Source organism: Silene latifolia, chromosome 11 (assembly GCF_048544455.1).
Source record: "Silene latifolia isolate original U9 population chromosome 11, ASM4854445v1, whole genome shotgun sequence".
Taxonomy (NCBI): domain Eukaryota; kingdom Viridiplantae; phylum Streptophyta; class Magnoliopsida; order Caryophyllales; family Caryophyllaceae; genus Silene; species Silene latifolia.
Genome location: NC_133536.1, coordinates 37,561,799 through 37,584,034, shown reverse-complemented (window position 1 = coordinate 37,584,034; position 22,236 = coordinate 37,561,799). Strand labels below are relative to the sequence as shown.

The window sequence follows — 22,236 nt, the reverse complement described above, 5'->3', positions numbered from 1 at the left end:
TCCTCATGGACCTCGTCCCCAGCAGCCAGCACCGCGGCGGCGAAGGCCTGCTCTAAAGCCTCCTCGATAGTAGCAACGTCTATCTCCATGGGAGTCCTCCCAGAAGTAGAAGCCACATCACCTGCAACGTTAAAGCAAATTTAGGCCGCGTCGTGTGACGACAAGCCTTGGTTAAAGGATTTCCGAGCCTTCGGAAGCCCTGAAATCGCTCTTTTCTCGCCATCTTTGGCCACATTCTCACCAAACCGATCACTCATGTGGTAATTTGGGTCAAGTCAAGCCTAATTTGAAGCCTAGTTCCGGGTTCGAGTCGAAATTTCGGCAGCATTTCGTTATAACAGCGATTATGCCCTAGAAAAGTGTCCTGAAAGAGTTGTCACAAACCAAAATTCTGAGAAGGTAGAAAGTTTAACCATCATTTAAGGATCCCAAATATCAAGTTTCATCGCAAATGGGCGATCCTAAGGCTATTTTCGAAGCGATTTAATGTTTAGCTGTGAAACCGTCTCAAATTTCATTCAAAGGCTCAAAACCCGACGAAAATCCGAGGCAAATACATGGTTATGTTCCTAATGCTACCAATTATCCATTTCTAATGTAAATTTCACAAGTCAAATGCATTTGGGGGAAAAGCCCCAAATTTTCGATCAAATGGGTCCTAAACCCTAATTTTTTCGACTCAAAATTGAGCAAATACGGAAGATTAATACAAGAATGAGACACATACCTCGATTAGTCATGATTAATGCAAGCTTTTGAATCAAACCTTGGCGAAAATGGTAAAGATTTGAGAGAGAATATGTGAAATTTTGTTTCGAACAAATGAACATAAGCCTCCTGATTATCGCGTTTTTACGCAGAAAAAATACTTTGGGGAATAGACGCAGCAGGCGCTACGCCTCTTCCAAGAGACGCAGCTCTTGTTGCGCCTCTTCCTTGTGTTCCCTCCATATGGATTTTCAAAAATTCGTTATGAGTTCGTTATTTGTGGGCCCATCTTTGGTGCACCTCTTCCCCGATGCTATTTTATCCTTTTGGTCCGTTTGACGATTTTCTTTCATTCCGACCCGCATTTTCTCAAGCCAACAGCAGACTGTTGCATATTATTTATTCCTTTCAAGACCTTTGCTTGTCGCAACGAGCATTTATTCCTTCACGGAATTCGACACGCCTTCATTATAACGAGAGTAAGTGGATACACTTTCCCTCTCACGACATGGAGATTAATTCCCAATCATGCCCCAGCGAGAGTAAGCGGACGTACTGTCCCTCTCAAGACATGAAGATTAACATCTACCTAAGCAGATTTCTCCTCAGCAGTTCCCGCATGTGTCCTGCTATTTATAATGCTTCTCGAAGACTACCCAAGCAGTCTTCTCCTCAGCAGTTCCCGCCTGTGTCCTGCTATTCGCGATTATTTCTCGAAGACTACCCAAGCAGTCTTCTTTCAGCAGTTCCCGTCGTGTCCTGCTACTCACCTTATTTAATCCTTACGCTTGATCTTCGCTCCTTAGCTCCCATGTACCTCCGGAAGTATTTCGAGAAGAAGTCTCAGGTATGGTCTCTTCTTATGGCTGGCGAGCTTCCTTACGTAGTCTAATGGACTTTAAACGACCCTCCCCGATAGTCGACAGACTCTAAAATGTTCCCGACGACAGGTCCTTGGCTCAGACCCCTTGAGCCGCCTCGCGTCGCCATAGTCGTCAGGTTGTAATCTTCGATTGACCTGATGGCTATACTTTGACTTTCGCTGTAACAACCCAGTTTCTCTAATGACTTAATTAACGAAAGCGGAAAGAAAGATAAGTCATAAAAATCAGTAAAATTTAAAACCGTCAACTCATAATGAGTTGATTCATAAAACTGGATGTTTTAGAACATAAAACAAGGTCTGATATCCGAATTACAAATTAAAGCAAGGTCCGACTTTAATAAAAGTTTGCTACATAAACTCATGAAAGATCAACATAAGATGTTTTATTCTCTCGACAGTCCCCTCCTAAGTCCAAGTCTTCAAGATCCATGTTACCTGAAACATCATTAAAATAAAACTGCCCCACTTAGTGGGAGTAACCTAACCGTCCTCTATCAACGGCCTCTTATCATGGAGATTATTAGTAATGCAATTAGGCGGTCAAACATACAACTCCAGTCACATTACAAAATCGACATGCACACATGTGATATGTACATGAAGTAACACATTGGTGTGGGTTAATATCCGTATACTACCCCTTTATTGTAGGACTATAACGTAAAATATACATGTGAATATAGTCATAAAACATAAAAACGATAAGGAACAAGAAATCAACCTCGGGTCCTTGATGAACGGCGTAAAGAACAGAAATCAAACCAGATTCCCTCCTAATTGTTGCACCCAAGACCTTGTCCGAGATATGCCCTTGTGCTAGAACAGTGTTCTCCGATTGCCTTGCAATATAGGGAGAACTGATGTGAGTTTTGCTTGAGATGTGAGATCTCGGTTTCTCCAGAGAAAAATGCTCTCTCGAAACCCTAGTTTTTTTACAAATGTTTTGATTAGGTTAGAAGGGAGGAGAAACCCTCCCTTTTGTTCCCTCTCACTCGGCCGGCCATGGGCTACCTAGGGAAGTGGGCTTCCACTTCCTTTTAGTCTTGGCTCATGGTCTGGTTCGCAAAATCGCTAAAATGTATATGACGGGTTTATATTATAAACTGTTATCGGTTATCGGAACAATTGTGTCCTACGAAATATCCGTATAAATCGCCTCTGTGATTGGTCAGTCAACCTGTTGACTTATGGCTCGTTGAACCCACCATCAACCAACGTCACAGAATAATTGCCAGAGTTATCAGCTCATGTGGGCAATTAAGGACTAACAAGATATGATGTTTGTTCAGTTCACTTTGTGGTGTTCAAAATCGTCGTACAATTCCACATGAAAAACAAAATATATATATAAAATATCAAAACGATGATGTCGTATAGAGTACAAAGGAGAATGAATCTGATCCATAAAAGAGTACTACAACTCAGGAACACGTTTGATCCCCATGGAATTTACGTGCCCTTCATGCTTATCTTGTCGTAATGCTTTAGTGAGAGGATCTGCTATGTTATCATCTGTAGCAATCTTTTCTATCACTACTTCCTTTTGCTCCACGTAATCCCGGATTAGATGAGCTTTCCGTTGTACATGTCTAGACTTGTTGCTAGACTTTGGCTCCTTAGCTTGGAAGATGGCACCACTATTGTCGCAATAGATGGTGATCGGGTCATTCGAACTAGGCACTACAGAGAGCCCATGTAAGAATTGACGCATCCATATCGCTTCCTTTGTTGCTTCAGACGCGGCATAGTACTCGGACTCGGTCGTAGAATCTCTTTCATGTAACAGTTTGTTTCGAACTCTTCCGGTGATTGCAGCGCCATTAAGAGTAAAGACGAATCTCGACCGAGATTTCGAGTCATCACGATCCGTTTGGAAGCTAGCATCTGCATAACCGGTTGCGCATAGCTTTTGAGAGCCTCCATAAGTCAATGCCCAATCTTTAGTCCTCCGGAGGTACTTAAGAATGTTCTTGATGACCAACCAATGTGGTTCACCCGGTTCTTTGTTGGAATCGACTTGTCATACTCAATGCATATGCCACGTCCGGACGTGTGCATATCATGGCATACATGATTGATCCTATTGCCGAAGCATAAGGAATCCGTGTCATGCGCTCTTTCTCTTCCGGTGTCTCGGTGCACGAGACTTGCTCAAATGCACCCCTGGAGCCATAGGAAGGAACCCCTTCTTGGAGTTAGTCATGCTGAATCTCTCTAGGACTTTGTCTATGTAAGACTCCTGACTGAGAGATAACATCCGTCGTGATCTATCTCGATAGATACGGATGCCTAGAATTCTCTGTGCCTCTCCCAGTGTGGGTTAATATCCGTATACTACCCCTTAAATTGCAGGACTATAACGTAAAATTTACATGCAATTTATAGTCATAAAACGATAAAACAAAAGAAACGATAAGTGTATAGAAATCAACCTCGGGTCCTTTTAATTGCGGCGTAAAGATCAGAAATCTAAGCAGATTCCCTCCTAATCGTTGCACCCAAGACTTGGTCCGAGATATGCCCTTGTGCTAGAACAGTGTTCTCCGATTGCCTTGCAATATAGGGAGAACTGTTGTGAGTTTTGTCGAGATGAGAGATCTCAGTTTCAGAGAGAAAAATTAATCTCTGAAACCCTAATTCTTTTACTAATGATGATTAGGTTAAACTCAAGGAGAAGGCTCTCCTTTTGTTCTCCTAGTTCGGCCAAGCCGAGTCCATGGGGAGGAAATGGGCTTTTCCATTTCCTCTTCTATTTGACTCGTAATCCGAACCCAAATGGCTAAATGTATATGACGCGGTCTGATTATAAACAGTTATCGGTTATCGGAAATTAAGGCATCAGCTAATAATGCGGGTTAGCTGAATTATTAATACGTGTCCGACAAAACAGTATTTTATAATTTATTTTAATATACATTTAATTAAATATAAATCACGTATATTTAATTTTACGAATTAACTGGTTAATTCGCCTTAGCCCATGATATTTAATCCGTATTAAATATAATATCTCAACATCACATATTTGACTAATTACTTAGTCAAATAACTTGGACTAACTGGTTAGTCAATATTTGGCATCTACATGACAGTATTTTCATACCGTCACATCTCTCGAACGTATCCTATAGGTGTGACTTTTAGGGACCAGTTGATCACCGCCATCTGTATGACAATAACGTCAAACTTATCTAGCAAGCCAACCGTTATTGATAAACGTGGATCAACCGATAATAATACCAAAAGTATGCCCTTTGATCCTTTTAGAGGTTTACAAGTCCTTGCACTAAGCGTTAAGGACACCAACCCCAACAAGCTCCCACTTGTCCGTACAAGTGTATGTGCAATGACGTTATCCGCACTAACTGGAGGACACAAGCTCCAACAAACTCCCACTTGTCCGAACAAGTGTATGTGCGATAACCGATTCTCATATTCATTTAAAATCTCTCCCACTCAATGTAAAACAATTTGCAGATCTGGATCCACAAAGGTCGTATTTTACAATCGATCTGTATCTAGAGTGGTTTCCCCGACTAGAGAGTAACTTAACTGATAAAACGAATCCGTATCCGAGCATGGCCATGCATTTCGATTCTGACTCCTCGAGTGGCCCCGAGAAATATCGAGTACTGATAAAGGCTGAATATTTCCTTCAACTCGACTCCTTCCGATCTAAGCACAGCATGAAATGACCCAGAAAAAATCTACTTGGCCCCCTGTTACGGATGACCGTGAGAAAGAAACCAAAGTCACCCAAAATCTGCCGTAGTCTCAAGAGACAGTCGATAGTCAAAGAATCGACTCTTAGGATCACCATGGAAGTCCTATCCACGACCGGGCAACGAATGTTATAAAACATTTAGGACTCCACGTCGATGTCACAATTGTGTCCTACGAAATATCCGTATAAATCGCCTCTGTGATTGGTCAGTCAACCTGTTGACTTATGGCTCGTTGAACCCACCATCAACCAACGTCACAGAATAATTGCCAGAGTTATCAGCTCATGTGGGCAATTAAGGACTAACAAGATATGATGTTTGTTCAGTTCACTTTGTGGTGTTCAAAATTGTCGTACAATTCCACATGAAAAACAAAATATATATAAAATATCAAAACGATGATGTCGTATAGAGTACAAAGGAGAATGAATCTGATCCATAAAAGAGTACTACAACTCAGGAACATGTTTGATTCCCATGGAATTTACGTGCCCTTCATGCTTATCTTGTCGTAATGCTTTAGTGAGAGGATCTGCTATGTTATCATCTGTAGCAATCTTTTCTATCACTACTATCTTTTGCTCCACGTAATCCCGGATTAGATGAGCTTTCCGTTGTACATGTCTAGACTTGTTGCTAGACTTTGGCTCCTTAGCTTGGAAGATGGCACCACTATTGTCGCAATAGATGGTGATCGGGTCATTCGAACTAGGCACTACAGATAGTCCATGTAAGAATTGACGCATCCATATCGCTTCCTTTGTTGCTTCGGACGCGGCATAGTACTCGGACTCGGTCGTAGAATCTCTTTATGTAACAGTTTGTTTCGAACTCTTCCAGCTGACTGCAGCGCCATTAAGAGTAAAAACGAATCCAGACTGAGATTTCGAGTCATCTCGATCCGTTTGGAAGCTAGCATCTGCGTAACCGGTTGCGCATAGCTTTTGAGAGCCTCCATAAGTCAATACCCAATCTTTAGTCCTCCGGAGGTACTTAAGAATGTTCTTGACAACCAACCAATGTGGTTCACCTGGTTCTTTGTTGGAATCGACTTGTCATACTCAATGCATATGCTACGTCCGGACGTGTGCATATCATGGCATACATGATTGATCCTATTGCCGAAGCATAAGGAATCCGTGTCATGCGCTCTTTCTCTTCCGGTGTCTCTGGTGCCTGAGACTTGCTCAAATGCACCCCTGGGGACATGGGAAGGAACCCCTTCTTGGAGTTAGTCATCTTTGAATCTCTCAAGGACTTTGTCTATGTAAGACTCTGATCGAGAGATAACATCCGTCGTGATCTATCTCGATAGATACGGATGCCTAGAATTCTCTGTGCCTCTCCCAGATCTTTCATCTGGAAATGGTTCTTCAACCATACTTTCACCGAAGTTAAGAGAGGTATGTCATTCCCAATCAGGAGTATGTCGTCAACATACAATATTAGGAAGACAATCTTGCTCCCACTCGACTTGATATATAGACATGGTTCCTCGACGGATCGAGTAAATCCATTTTCTTTTATCACTTGGTCGAAGCGATGATTCCAACTCCTTGATGCTTGCTTAAGTCCATAAATGGAACGCTTAAGCTTGCACACTTTCTTAGGATGTACTGGATCGATGAAACCTTCGGGTTGTACCATGTACAACTCTTCCTCCAAAAAGCCGTTTAAGAAGGCGGTTTTCACATCCATTTGCCAAATTTCATAGTCATGAAAAGCGGCGATCGCTAAGATAATCCGAATGGAACGCAGCATAACTACGGGTGCAAAAATCTCATCGTAGTGCAAACCTGGCACTTGGGTGAAACCTTTAGCAACTAGTCGTGCTTTGTAGATATCTTGTTGACCTTCCACAGAATGCTTTATCTTGTAAAGCCATTTGCATTGAAGGGGACGAACCTTAGCGGGTAAGTCAACAAGATCCCACACGTTGTTCTCATACATGGAGTCCATCTCGGATTGCATGGCCTCAAGCCATAGCTTTGAGTCGAACTGGTCATGGCACCTTTATATGTTGCGGGTTCACTACTCGTTAAGAGTAGAACGTCATCTATGTCATGTTCCTCGACCATACCGATGTATCTGTCCGGAGGAATAGAGACTCTTCCCGACCTCCTAGGTTCCTCAGGAATATTCACCGCAGCCGGGATTGAAGGAATTGGTTCCTCCAATGGTTGCTCGGTGTTTGGTTCTTGAATCTCCGACAGGTCGAAGGTTCTATCACTCTTTGCATTCTCGAGAAATTCCTTCTCTAAGAATGTCGGCTTTGGCCGCAACAAAAACGCGTTGTTCGGTTGGCGAATAGAAGTAATGACCACGTGTTCCTTTAGGATAACCTATAAAGTATGTCTTGACCGATCGCGGGCCGAGCTTATCCTCGTGTCTCCACTTGACATAAGCCTCGCAGCCCCAAACCCGTATAAAGGACAAGTTAGGGACCGTTCCCTTCCATAGTTCATATGGAGTCTTGTCAACAGCTTTAGACGGACTTCGGTTAAGTATTAGAGCGGCTGACATAAGAGCATAACCCCACAATGAATCAGGTAAAACCGTGTGACTCATCATGGATCGAACCATATCAAGTAGTGTTCGATTTCTCCGTTCGGACACACCGTTCAACCGAGGTGTTCAGGTGGAGTTAAGCGTAGGGCAATCCCACGGTCCTTCAGGTGTTGATCAAACTCGTGAGAAAGATACTCGCCACCACGATCCGAACGCAGTGTTTTAATCTTTCTACCTAATAGGTTCTGCACCCTATTTTGGTATTCCTTGAATTTCTCAAAGGATTCACTTTTGTGCTTCATTAAATAGACATAGCCATATCTACTCAAATCGTCCGTGAAAGTGATGAAATACCTATAGCCTTCTCGTGCGGTGATTGACATAGGACCACATACATCCGTGTGTATGAGCCCTAATAGGTCAGCAGCGCGCATTCCAACACCTTTGAAGGAAATCCGAGTCATCTTACCGATGAGACATGATTCACACGTGCCAAATGATTGAAAATCAAAGGCCGAGATAGCTCCATGTTTGATGAGTGTTTAACGCGTTTCTCATTAATGTGTCCCATACGGCGATTGCCATAGATACGTTTGATCTTTGTCACCAACCTTTAACTTTTTATTCATTACGTGTAATATTTCATTGGTCTGATCTAAAACATAAATTCCATTCATGGAAACGCCTTGTCAGTAAATCATATCGTGTAATGAGAAAATGCAAGAATTATTCTCTATTACAAATGAAAAACCAAGTTTATCAAGCGCAGCTTAAACTCAAATAATGTTTTTGGAAAGACTAGGTACATAATAGCAGTCATATAATGACAACTCAAATCCGCTAGGAAGCTGGATCACATATGTCCCTTTGGAGATGGCAGCTACTCTTGCTCCATTCCCAACACGCAGGTCCACCTCACCCTTTACGAGGGGTTCGATGTTTTGAGCCCCCGCACATGATTACACGAGATGAGAACCACAACCAAGTATCAAGTACCCAAGTTCCGTAACTTGCGTGGTTAATCTCAATCATATGAATAAAAGTAGAAGAGAGAGAAGACATACCAACGGGTTTAACACGACCTGCCTTTAAGTCCTCATGATAAACAGGACATGTGCGTCTCCAATGCCCGGTCTTGTGGCAATGATGGCATTCCATGTTTTCACTCTTGCTCTTTGTCATGCCCGATGAGTTGCTCGCCTCACCAGGACCACTCTTCCCCGAACCCGACTTCTTGAACTTCGCCTTACCCACTGTTAGGTTTGCCGGAGCTTTGCCCTTACCTTTCCCTTTGTTTGACACAACGAGGACATCCTGTTTCGAACTCCCACCGCACTTCATGTCCTTCTCGGTGCGTACGAGGAGGGAGTGCGATTCATGGGGAGTTTTCTTCAAATCATTCATATAGTAATTCGCTCTGAATTGCGAATAACCATCGTGGAGTGAATGAAGAATACGGTCGATAACAATATTCTCGCCGATGTTACGTTAAAGGTCTCAGTTTCTCGACATTCTCAATCATCCGAGAATGTGTGGGCTAACCGGTTGGCCCTTCGAGTCTCGCATCAAAGAAGCGAGTGGTATGCTCATAGGTCACGATTCTCGGTGCTTTCGAGAATTCCTTGGTGAGCGTGGTGAAAATCTTGTTTGCACCTTGGGCTATGAAGCGTTTCAGCAAATTGGGTTCCATTGCAAAAATGAGCACGTTTTTAATCGCACCCGCTTCCATGACGAAATCGTTATAAGTAGCGATCTCGTTAGCTCACCGTGGGAAGGCGGGTGTGGCGGCATGGGCTCAAGTAGATATTTGAGCTTTCGTCGCCAGCGGCAGCATTCCGTAATCCGCCTCCCGGTCCGCGAAGTTGGATCCATCATTCTTGATCGAGTAGACCGATTCATCCGATTCATGAAGATCCTAAGCCAGGACTCACGGTCCAATGTGGCACTTGGCATTGGGTTATCACTTGAACCAGCCATTTGATGTTTAAGCGATTTAAAACGTGATCTACACTTTGAAAAAGAAAGAAAAACAAAACGAAATAAGCAACTCATCGAGGTGATTTAAGTCTATTTTAAAATTCATTTTAAACATGTAGACTCTCGCACTTGCATAATTGATCTCCCTCAAGAATGATACAAGTGATCCCAAGACTCAATTTTAGTAAATTGATAAGCCAACTGTTTAGCTAATTCTTCCGGAAGAACTCTTGGTCGATAGATTTCCGTAAATCCTATCTATAGTCCACCATGATCACAGGATCGTACGAGTGACCATAGTGTTGAGATAAAATAGGTCAATCGGTTCCAACTTACCCGACGTAGAAGGGGTCATAGTATGCCTACCGACGAAGAAGGGACTCATTGGAGTTTGACCTATAAAGACCGTTCTCAATTTTTGTTTATACGAGGAAGATCCCATCAACAAAATTATAATTCATTTTAAGTGAACGAATAACTAGCGTCTGTCGTGAATGAATTTATTTGGATGATGGCTTAAAACGTGTGACATGAGAATGTCAATGAAAACTAACTCGTGACCTCTATATGTGTCAGTTTTCATGCAATAATTAGGTGGTTTGGTTTTTAGGCGGAATATGATGCATATAATCGTTGCGAAAAATAAATAAAGGAATGCAATACGTAAATAAAAATTTCCTAGTGTGGCCTATCCTAGTATAAGAACATAATACAACTTTGGAATCCACCGTTGGACCCGAAAAGCTTGTCTTGATGTTCCATCTTGATCCAAGTAGCGGGAGTGAGCATCCGGTCTCCATCTTTGGTCTTCTCAAAAAATTACAATGTAAAATTACAAATATAAACCTATTTACATTCTAATTAAAACTGTAATTACAAGTGAAAAATCCAAAACGGAGATACAAGATCTCAAAATACAACCAAGACCGTGTTCCATCATTACGGTAACACGTTCTACTAAGGCCACACTAAGTTACAATCGCTTGTAAAAATAAATACGTAAAAAAAAGGCATTCACGACATTCAACAAAACGATAAATAAAAATGCATCAACTAAAACAAATTCATTCGTGACATAATTCCGTAATTATGTTAAATTTATCCAAACCACCTTTTAATGATTAAAATTCGTGTGATAAAACCGCTTCTATCATTTAATTTTAATCTATTATAATCCGTTACTTTAAATACAATTTAAAATAACTTAATGGTACGTGTGTGAACCGATTCACTATTAAGCGAGTGTACTATATCCGGATAAAGTACATATTAAAGCCAAAGGAAAATTTAAATCAAAAGAAACAAATTTTCTAAGTCAAAAGACGAAATCCCTCGATCTAGGGACATAAGTGCTCGATCGAGGGACAGGGGAGCTCGATCGATCGAAGCGCAAGTTGATCGAGAGGAATGCTAATCAGGAGGTGCTCGATCGACTAAAGCGGTGGTCGATCGAGTACCTATATCAACAACACTACTCGATCGAGTACGAGGACAACTCGATCGAGCAGCAGGGTTTAGAAAGGGGTCGATCGAGTACAACAGGGACTCGATCGAGAAAAGGTTTTAGACACGTGGTCGATCGAGTACATCGGGGACTCGATCGAACAAAAACAAGCAGAAAAAACACTCGATCGATTGAAACTTTATTCGATCAAGTACAAAAATTTCTGAAAAATCCCAAACCCTCGTGAAAACTGATTTTCGAGATAAAATCAATTAAAATTTTGATCAAAACGCATCAAAACAAAATTGATAATTGATAAAACATGACATATTGTTATAATCTCTGTATAAAACAACAACATGCATAAAACCAAATCGAGAAAGATGATAAAACCGTGTAATACATGACACGGTTTCAACAAAACAAAACGAAAAAGATGAAATTGCCGTGTAATACATGACACGGTTTCAAACAAATACTGCCGTGTATACTGGGCACGGGTTTTCAGGCACAAAAACATCGTTTCAAAAAACGTTTTATGAAAAACACATGAAAAATTTACGTGGCCTCGCTCTGATACCACTTGTGGGTTAATATCCGTATACTACCCCTTAAATTGCAGGACTATAACGTAAAATTTACATGCAATTTATAGTCATAAAACGATAAAACAAAAGAAACGATAAGTGTATAGAAATCAACCTCGGGTCCTTTTAATTGCGGCGTAAAGATCGAAATCTAAGCGAGATTCCCTCCTAATCGTTGCACCCAAGACTTGGTCCGAGATATGCCCTTGTGCTAGAACAGTGTTCTCCGATTGCCTTGCAATATAGGGAGAAGCTGTTGTGAGTTTTGTCGAGATGAAGATCTCGGTTTGAGAGAGAAAAATTAATCTCGAAACCCTAATTCTTTTACTAATGATGATTAGGTTAAACTCAAGGAGAAGGCTCTCCTTTTGTTCTCCTAGTTCGGCCAAGCCGAGTCCATGGGGAGGAAATGGGCTTTTCCATTTCCTCTTCTATTTGACTCGTAATCCGAACCCAAATGGCTAAATGTATATGACGCGGTCCGATTATAAACGAGTTATCGGTTATCGGAAATTAAGGCATCGCTAATAATGCGGGTTAGTGAATTATTAATACGTGTCCGACAAAAAAAGTATTTTATAATTTATTTTAATATACATTTAATTAAATATAAATCACGTATATTTAATTTTACGAATTAACCGGTTAATTCGCCTTAGCCCATGATATTTAATCCGTATTAAATATAATATCTCAACATCACATATTTGACTAATTACTTAGTCAAATAACTTGACTAACCGGTTAGTCAATATTTGGCATCTACATGACAAGTATTTTCATACCGTCACATCTCTCGAACGTATCCTATAGGTGTGACTTTTAGGGACCGATTGATCACCCGCCATCCGTATGACAATAACGTCAAACTTATCTAGCAAGCCAACCGTTATTGATAAACGTGGATCAACTGATAATAATACCAAAGTATGCCCTTTGATCCTTTTAGAGGTTTACAAGTCCTTGCACTAACTGTTAAGGACACCAACCCCAACACCCAGATCTTTCATCTGGAAATGGTTCTTCAACCATACTTTCACCGAAGTTAAGAGAGGTATGTCATTCCCAATCAGGAGTATGTCGTCAACATACAATATTAGGAAGACAATCTTGCTCCCACTCGACTTGATATATAGACATGGTTCCTCGACCGATCGAATGAATCCATTGTCTTTTATCACTTGGTCGAAGCGATGATTCCAACTCCTTGATGCTTGCTTAAGTCCATAAATGGAACGCTTAAGCTTGCACACTTTCTTAGGATGTTCAGGATCGATGAAACCTTCGGGTTGTACCATGTACAACTCTTCCTCCAAAAAGCCGTTTAAGAAGGCGGTTTTCACGTCCATTTGCCAAATTTCATAGTCATGAAAAGCGGCGATCGCTAAGATAATCCGAATGGAACGCAAAGATAACTACGGGTGCAAAAATCTCATCGTAGTGCAAACCTGGCACTTGGGTGAAACCTTTAGCAACTAGTCGTGCTTTGTAGATATCTTCGACCTTCCACGAGAATGCTTTATCTTGTAAAGCCATTTGCATTGAAGGGGACGAACCTTAGCAGGTAAGTCAACAAGATCCCACACGTTGTTCTCATACATGGAGTCCATCTCGGATTGCATGGCCTCAAGCCATAGCTTTGAGTCGAAGCTGGTCATGGCACCTTTATAGGTTGCGGGTTCACTACTCGTTAAGAGTAGAATGTCATCTATGTCATGTTCCTCGACCATACCAATGTATCTGTCCGGAGGAATAGAGACTCTTCCCGACCTCCTAGGTTCCTCGGGAATGTTCACCACAGCCGGGATTGAAGGAATAGGTTCCTCCAATAGTTGCTCGGTATTTGGTTCTGGAATCTCCGACAGGTCGAAGGTTCTATCACTCTTTGCATTCTCGAGAAATTCCTTCTCTAAGAATGTCGCACTAGCCGCAACAAAAACACGTTGTTCGGTTGGCGAATAAAAGTAATGACCACGTGTTCCTTTAGGATAACCTATAAAGTATGTCTTGACCGATCGCGGGCCGAGCTTATCCTCGTGTCTCCACTTGACATAAGCCTCGCAGCCCCAAACCCGTATAAAGGACAAGTTAGGGACCGTTCCCTTCCATAGTTCATATGGAGTCTTGTCAATGACTTTAGACGGACTTCGGTTAAGTATTAGAGCGGCCGACATAAGAGCATAACCCCACAATGAATCAGGTAAAACCGTGTGACTCATCATGGATCGAACCATATCAAGTAGTGTTCGATTTCTCCGTTCGGACACACCATTCAACCGAGGTGTTCCGGTGGAGTTAAGCGTAGGGCAATCCCACGGTCCTTCGGTGTTGATCAAACTCGTGAGAAAGATACTCGCCACCACGATCCGAACGCAGTGTTATTATCTTTCTACCCAACAGGTTCTGTACCCTATTTTGGTATTCCTTGAATTTCTCAAAGGATTCACTTTTGTGCTTCATTAAGTAGACATAGCCATATCTACTCAAATCGTCCGTGAAAGTGATGAAATACCTATAGCCTTCTCGTGCGGTGATTGACATAGGACCACATACATCCGTGTGTATGAGCCCTAATAGGTCAGCAGCGCGCATTCCAACACCTTTGAAGGAAATCCGAGTCATCTTACCGATGAGACATGATTCACACGTGCCAAATGATTGAAAATCAAAGGCCGAGATAGCTCCATGTTTGATGAGTGTTTTACGCGTTTCTCATTAATGTGTCCCATGCGGCGTGCCATAGATATGTTTGATCTTTGTCACCAACCTTTAACTTTTTATTCATTACGTGTAATATTTCGTTGGTCTGATCTAAAACATAAATTCCATTCATGGAGACCGCCTTGCCATAAATCATATTGTGTAATGAGAAAATGCAAGAATTATTCTCTATTACAAATGAAAAACCAAGTTTATCAAGCGCAAAAACAGAAATAATGTTTTTAGAAAGACTGGGTACATAATAGCAATCATATAATGATAACTCAAATCCGCTAGGAAGCTGGATCACATATGTCCCCTTGGAGATGGCAGCTACTCTTGCTCCATTCCCAACACGCAGGTCCACCTCACCCTTTACGAGGGGTTCGATGTTTCGGAGCCCCTGCACATGATTACACAGATGAGAACCACAACCAGTATCAAGTACCCAAGTTCCGTAACTTGCGTGGTTAATCTCAATCATATGAATAAAAGTAGAAGAGAGAGAAGACATACCAACAGGTTTAACACGACCTGCCTTTAAGTCCTCATGATAAACAGGACATGTGCGTCTCCAATGCCCAGTCTTGTGGCAATGATGGCATTCCATGTTTTCACTCTTGCTCTTTGTCATGCCTGATGAGTTACTCGCCTCACCAGGACCACTCTTCCCTGAACCTGACTTCTTGAACTTCGGTTTACCTACTGCTAGGTTTGCCTGAGCTTTGCCCTTACCTTTCCCTTTGTTGGACACAACGAGAACATCCTGTTTCAAGCTCCCACTGAACTTCATGTCCTTCTCGGTGCGTACGAGGAGGGAGTGCGATTCATGGGGAGTTTTCTTCAAATCATTCATATAGTAATTCGCTCTGAATTGCGAATAACCATCGTGGAGTGAGTGAAGAATACGGTCGATAACAATATTCTCGCTGATGTTACAGTTAAAGGTCTCCAGTTTCTCGACATTCTCAATCATGCTGAGAATGTGTGGGCTAACCGGTTGGCCCTTCTGGAGTCTCGCATCAAAGAAGCGAGTGGTATGCTCATAGGTCACGATTCTCGGTGCTTTCGAGAATTCCTTAGTGAGCGTGGTGAAAATCTTGTTTGCACCTTGGGCTATGAAGCGTTTCTGCAAATTGGGTTCCATTGCAAAAATGAGTACGTTTTTAATCGCACCGCTTCCATGACGAAATCGTTATAAGTAGCGATCTCGTTAGCTCCCGCCGTGGGAACTGGGTGTGGCGGCATGGGCTCAAGTAGATATTTGAGCTTTCCGTCGGCAGCGGCAGCATTCCGTAATGCCGCCTCCCGGTCCGCGAAGTTTGATCCATCATTCTTCGATCGAGTCGATCGATTCATCCGATTCATGAAGATCCTAAGCCAGGACTCACGGTCCAATGTGGCACTTGGCATTGGGTTATCACTTGAACCAGCCATTTGATGTTTAGCGATTTAAAACGTGATCTACACTTCGAAAAAGAAAGAAAAACAAGACGAAATAAGCAACTCATCGAGGTGATTTAAGTCTATTTTAAAATTCATTTTAAACATGTAGACTCTCACACTTGCATAATTGATCTCCCTCAAGAATGATACAAGTGATCCCAAGACTCAATTTCAGTAAATTGATAAGCCAACTGTTTAGCTAATTCTTCCGGAAGAACTCTTGGTCGATAGATTTCCGTAAATCCTATCTATAGTCCACCATGATCACAGGATCGTACGAGTGACCATAGTGTTGAGATAAAATAGGTCAATCAGTTCCAACTTACCCGACGTAGAAGGGGTCATAGTATGCCTACCGACGAAGAAGGGACTCATTGGAGTTTGACCTATAAAGACCGTTCCCAATTTTGGTTTATACGAGGAAGATCCCATCAAACAAAATTATAATTCATTTTAAGTGAACGAATAACTAGCGTCTGTCGTGAATGAATTTATTTGGATGATGGCTTAAAACGTGTGACATGAGAATGTCAATGAAAACTAACTCGTGACCTCTATATGTGTCAGTTTTCATGCAATAATTAGGTGGTTTGGTTTTTAGGCGGAAAATGATGCAAATTATCGTTGCGAAAAATAAATAAATGAATGCAAAAACGTAAATAAAAATTTCCTAGTGTGGCCTATCCTAGTATAAGAACATAATACAACTTTGGAATCCACCGTTGGACCCGAAAAGCTTGTCTTGATGTTCCATCTTGATCCAAGTAGCGGGAGTGAGCATCTGGTCTCCATCTTTGGTCTTCTCAAAAAATTACAATTAAAATTACAAAATATAAACCTATTTACATTCTAATTAAAACTGTAATTACAAGTGAAAAATCCAAAACGGAGATACAAGATCTCAAAATACAACCAAGACCGTGTTCCATCATTACGGTAACACGTTCTACTAAGGCCACACTAAGTTACAACTGATTGCAAAAATTTAAATACGTAATTAAAATGGCATTCACGGCATTCAACAAAACGATAAATAAAGATGCATCAACTAAAAACAAAACAAATTTATTCATGACATAATTCCGTAATTATGTTAAATTTATCCAAACCACCTTTTAATGATTAAAATTCGTGTGATAAAACCGCTTCTATCATTTAATTTTAATCTATTATAATCCGTTACTTTAAATATAATTTAAAATAACTTAATGGTACGTGTGTGAACCGTTTCACAATCATAGCGAGTGTACTATATCCGGATAAAGTACATATTGAAGCCAAAAGAAAATTTAAATCAAAAGAAACAAATTTTCAAAGCTGTTAAAGACGAAATCCCTCGATCCAGGGACATGAGTGCTCGATCGAGGGACAGGAGGGCTCGATCGACTGAACTGCAAGTCGATGGAGAGGTATGCTAATCAGGAGGTGCTCGATCGACTAAACTGGAGGTCGATCGAGTACCTATATCAGCAAAACTACTCGATCGAGTACGAGGACAACTCGATCGAGCAGAGGGGTTTTGAAAACAGGTCGATCGAGTACAACAGGGACTCGATCGAGCAAAAGGTTTTGAGACAAGGTCGATCGAGTACAACAGGGACTCGATCGATCAAAAACAAGACAAAAACAGCACTCGATCGAGTAGAAATACGCTCGATCGAATGCTAAAAAGGCTGAAACTTCAAAAACCCTCGTGAAAACATATTTCGAGACAAAATCAATTGCAAATATGATCAAAATTGCATCAAAACAAATTTGACAATTTACAAAACATGACATATTGTTATAATCTCCGTATAAAACAACAATATGCAAAAACCAAATCGAAAAAACATGAAATTACCGTGTAATACATGACACGGTTTTTTAAAAAAAAAAAAAAAAAAAATCTGCCGTGTATACATGGCACGGAATTCGAAGCACAAAACATCGTATCAAAAAACGTTTTATGAAAAACACATATATAAAATTTACGTGGCCTCGCTCTGATACCACTTGTGGGTTAATATCCGTATACTACCCCTTTATTGTAGGACTATAACGTAAAATATACATGTGAATATAGTCATAAAACATAAAAACGATAAGGAACAAGAAATCAACCTCGGGTCCTTGATGAACGGCGTAAAGAACAGAAATCAAACCAGATTCCCTCCTAATTGTTGCACCCAAGACCTTGTCCGAGATATGCCCTTGTGCTAGAACAGTGTTCTCCGATTGCCTTGCAATATAGGGAGAACTGATGTGAGTTTTGCTTGAGATGTGAGATCTCGGTTTCTCCAGAGAAAAATGCTCTCTCGAAACCCTAGTTTTTTTACAAATGTTTTGATTAGGTTAGAAGGGAGGAGAAACCCTCCCTTTTGTTCCCTCTCACTCGGCCGGCCATGGGCTACCTAGGGAAGTGGGCTTCCACTTCCTTTTAGTCTTGGCTCATGGTCTGGTTCGCAAAATCGCTAAAATGTATATGACGGGTTTATATTATAAACTGTTATCGGTTATTGGAAATTAAGGCATCAGCTAATAATACGAGTTAGCTGAATTATTAATACGTGTCCGACAAAACAGTATTGTATAATTTATTTTAATATACATTTAATTAAATATAAATCACGTATATTTAATTTTACGAATTAACTGGTTAATTCGCCTTAGCCCATGATATTTAATCCGTATTAAATATAATATCTCAACATCACATATTTGACTAATTACTTAGTCAAATAACTCGGACTAACTGGTTAGTCAATTTTGGCATCTACATGACAGTATTTTCATACCGTCACATCTCTCGAACGTATCCTATAGGTGTGACTTTTAGGGACCAGTTGATCACCGCCATCTGTATGACAATAACGTCAAACTTATCTAGCAAGCCAACCGTTATTGATAAACGTGGATCAACTGATAATAATACCAAAGTATGCCCTTTGATCCTTTTAGAGGTTTATAAGTCCTTGCACTAACTGTTAAGGACACCAACCCCAACAAGTGGTTCATATTGGCATATGACATAGTAAATATGTGAATATAACGACATTGTTCAACAACATGTTATATAAATCAACATATAGTAAATCCAAGTAGATATTATGCGGATAAAAACTTGTAGTCATTTCTTTTTAAAATATTTATTTTCTTCATAAAAAGCACGGGACGTGACTACTAATGTCACACGCATACTCACGGCTTGCATCTCACCTTGAGTACGAGTGGGAGCATCAATCCCGTCGATCATATCGATACTAGGAGGTTTACATCTCACCCCTAGTGCTCAATAGGACCGGACGACTAAATTGACTTGGTTTAGCAACCAGAATCGTGGGGAAGAACAGACGGCTAATGAATGGACTCAGAGGTCCCATTTAAGTGACATGTCCCAAACACTTCGAGGCACCAAGACAATCATAACTGTCAAGGTCTGCACACGATCGCAACCGTGAAATAATATTTGCCAAGATATCTGAAAGGTAGTAAAGCTGATCAAGCTCCTGTCAATATATGCGCATATACCCACTCCACACTTCTTGGAACACGCAGCTCCTCAGTGGCAGCTGGTCGACTACTATCCTAACGACAATCCCTCCACACGCAGCTTCGGGATATGCTGTCCGTACTTGTATAGCATAAGCTCTCTAAGCATTCTTCCGACACGTCGATCCCTAAAAATTACCAAGGTAGCGCCCAACATATAGCACGAAAGACTCACATGTGTCTCATAGAGACGATGATACATCGATATGCGGACCATCCCAACATATCGACAATACAACGACACTTGGCTCAGAGGTCCCATTCAAGGGGCATACCCAAGATAACCGGAAATAGCATACCGATTCAGAGGTCCCATTTAAGTGGCATGTTCGGCAGCTGGGATAACATGGCGGTAAAAAGATCCGGACTTTGAGACTCCATGAGGCCCTAGTCCAAGTGTGGAAAACGCTTTTACCCCATGAGAATTTCATGGGTATTAATCTTAACCGGGTAGTGTATTTGAGATTTGGAACATCTTATTCAAGTAATATATTAGAAAGTATTCATTATTTCTAATTCGTTATTCAAGGATTGGAATTACTAGATACATTATTTTCAAGTATAAATTTACTTTGACTTAGTAACTCTTGACTAATTAATTAGTCAATGGTTAACCAAGGTCGTCATAGTCAACTCACAGCTTAACTAATATTTTAATTAGTCAAGGCATGACTAGAGACAAGTCCTTAAGTTTTATTTAATATTCAAATAAGGTCCTTATAATTATTATATTGATTTACTTAAAATTTGAAGGTGAAGACAAGTATTTTAAAATAAAACCTTCAAAGGCATTTGAGTCCAAAAATTTAATAATTTCATCAAAATTGCTAAGAATCATGTTTACACTTGTTAAGATTTTTAAAGGTTATTTCTAAAACGGTTTTTAGAATAAAATTTATTCAAACTCTTAAAACAATCATTTAAAATAACTAAGCAAGGTAGTTTTAGTTTAAAAAGAATATTTTAGTATAATTTTTTTAATAAGGTATTTGTATATTCTCCTTACTGTATTACACTTGAATAAAACTTTATTTTTATAAAGTAGCTTCACCAAATAAATTTAAGGTATTAAAATCGTATTAGACCATAGAGCGGCCTTTTTGTTTATTTTCGAAAAGGGTCATAAACTAAGTATTTTATTACAAGATTTTGCAGGGTTATTCCCCATAATATAATTGAACTCCTGTAATTTTTTTATGATTTTTAAAAGGGTATATAAATTACTGAATTTCGTACATTATTCAGGCTTGTAGGAATTTTATAAAATAAAATAAAAATCGTATCGATGCAAGGTCTACGCCTAAAAATCCTATAAATCAGAAGGTAAAACATATAAAAATTTCAACTCTATATCATGCATGAGACGAAATGAGTGCAAATAAGAAGTTTCATCATTTTTCATACAAGTTAGCATATGCATACAAATTTTCATTTTGACTTTGTTTTAGTGGATCCAACATGTGAGTGCATATAAAAAAAGAATTATTCAAAGGTATATTCCTCATGTGAGGTGATGACACAATTATAAATCTTATAGACATGATTGGCACATTGTCAATTTTCCACATAATAATTTATTTAAGTCATTTATTTAAGGTGGACAACAACATGCATGTAACAAGCAATACTATGTTGCACTAAAATACATATATGACACTAGTTAGAAAGACTTATCCTACCAAGATATGTCTATTTGCCTCCTGACTAGATTACTAGTATTCTACAATTACGAGGCAGAGGGTTAGGTTAGGTTACCTTAAAGGTTGTCCGGGTCTTGAATGTAATCAAAGATGCTTAGATCAACAGGCTCCTCCTCTTCCTCCTCTAATTTGATTCCATGATAACAACAAAATAACAAACAAGTTAGTAATAAATTATCTACTTAATTAATCTAGTAATTATAATCAAGGAAGTGTTAGGAAAGAAAAAGGGAATGAAAAGTATACAAGTTTTAACTTAGGCTTTGTGGGATATGGAAGATGTGAGTATGCAACTAAGTGGAGCAAGGTGTGAACTTAGGTGCTTTAAATAGGATGTCAAAATACTCACTCCATGTGTATAAGTTCACGGATCATTTGCATGCTAGTGGAAACCATCACAAAGGACAATGGTCATGGTTTGTGTAAGAGTGAGGTCTAGTCCATGCACAAGGGTGAAGAAAGAAACAAAAGCTCATGAAGGATTAGACTCCTCATAAGAATGGATGTATTAGGGTGGAAGAAATAGTCACAAGCTGCTGCCATTTTTTAAATATGGGAGGTAAAAACAAAACCTTTGTTTGTTTGCAAGGTCATCATAGAATTGATTATGAACACCATGATTTTATGAAGGCTCTTTGCACAACCGAGCAGGTTTGAGATTTTGAAGTTGTTAATGGCTAATGAAAATATTACCATGGTGTCGGGCTCGGAAAAATAATAAATTTAGGCTTTTGTTTCACCTCAATCGGAGTCCGGATGAGCAAATAGGGGCCAAAATACGAAGATGGATTAAAGTTACGCGCGGTTGAAATGTCGTAACTTATATAATGATTGTTTCGAAGGCTAAAAAGGTATTGAAAGAAATTTCAAGTTTCTCTTCTAAGATTATAATATCGTAATTAATTATGTAAATATGCGATTAAAAACACGGGGTGTTACATTCGCCTTGTCCAAGCCTCAGTCAAAGTGGGGGCTCTGTAGATACCTCATTTCTGCACCTCTCGCAAACCACCCGGTGATGATT

At 40.2% G+C, this 22,236-nt stretch overlaps 1 long non-coding RNA gene across 1 annotated transcript; it reads right to left on the bottom strand.

Annotated features, from left to right (window-relative positions):
• Positions 1 to 1,820: 1,820 nt before the first annotated feature.
• Positions 1,821 to 21,704, bottom strand: LOC141614796 (uncharacterized). The gene is made up of 3 exons (XR_012529376.1): positions 21,459 to 21,704; positions 21,268 to 21,336; positions 1,821 to 2,029 (listed from the first exon to the last, which is right to left on the bottom strand). It is a non-coding gene; the product is annotated as an uncharacterized LOC141614796 (long non-coding RNA).
• Positions 21,705 to 22,236: the final 532 nt, after the last annotated feature.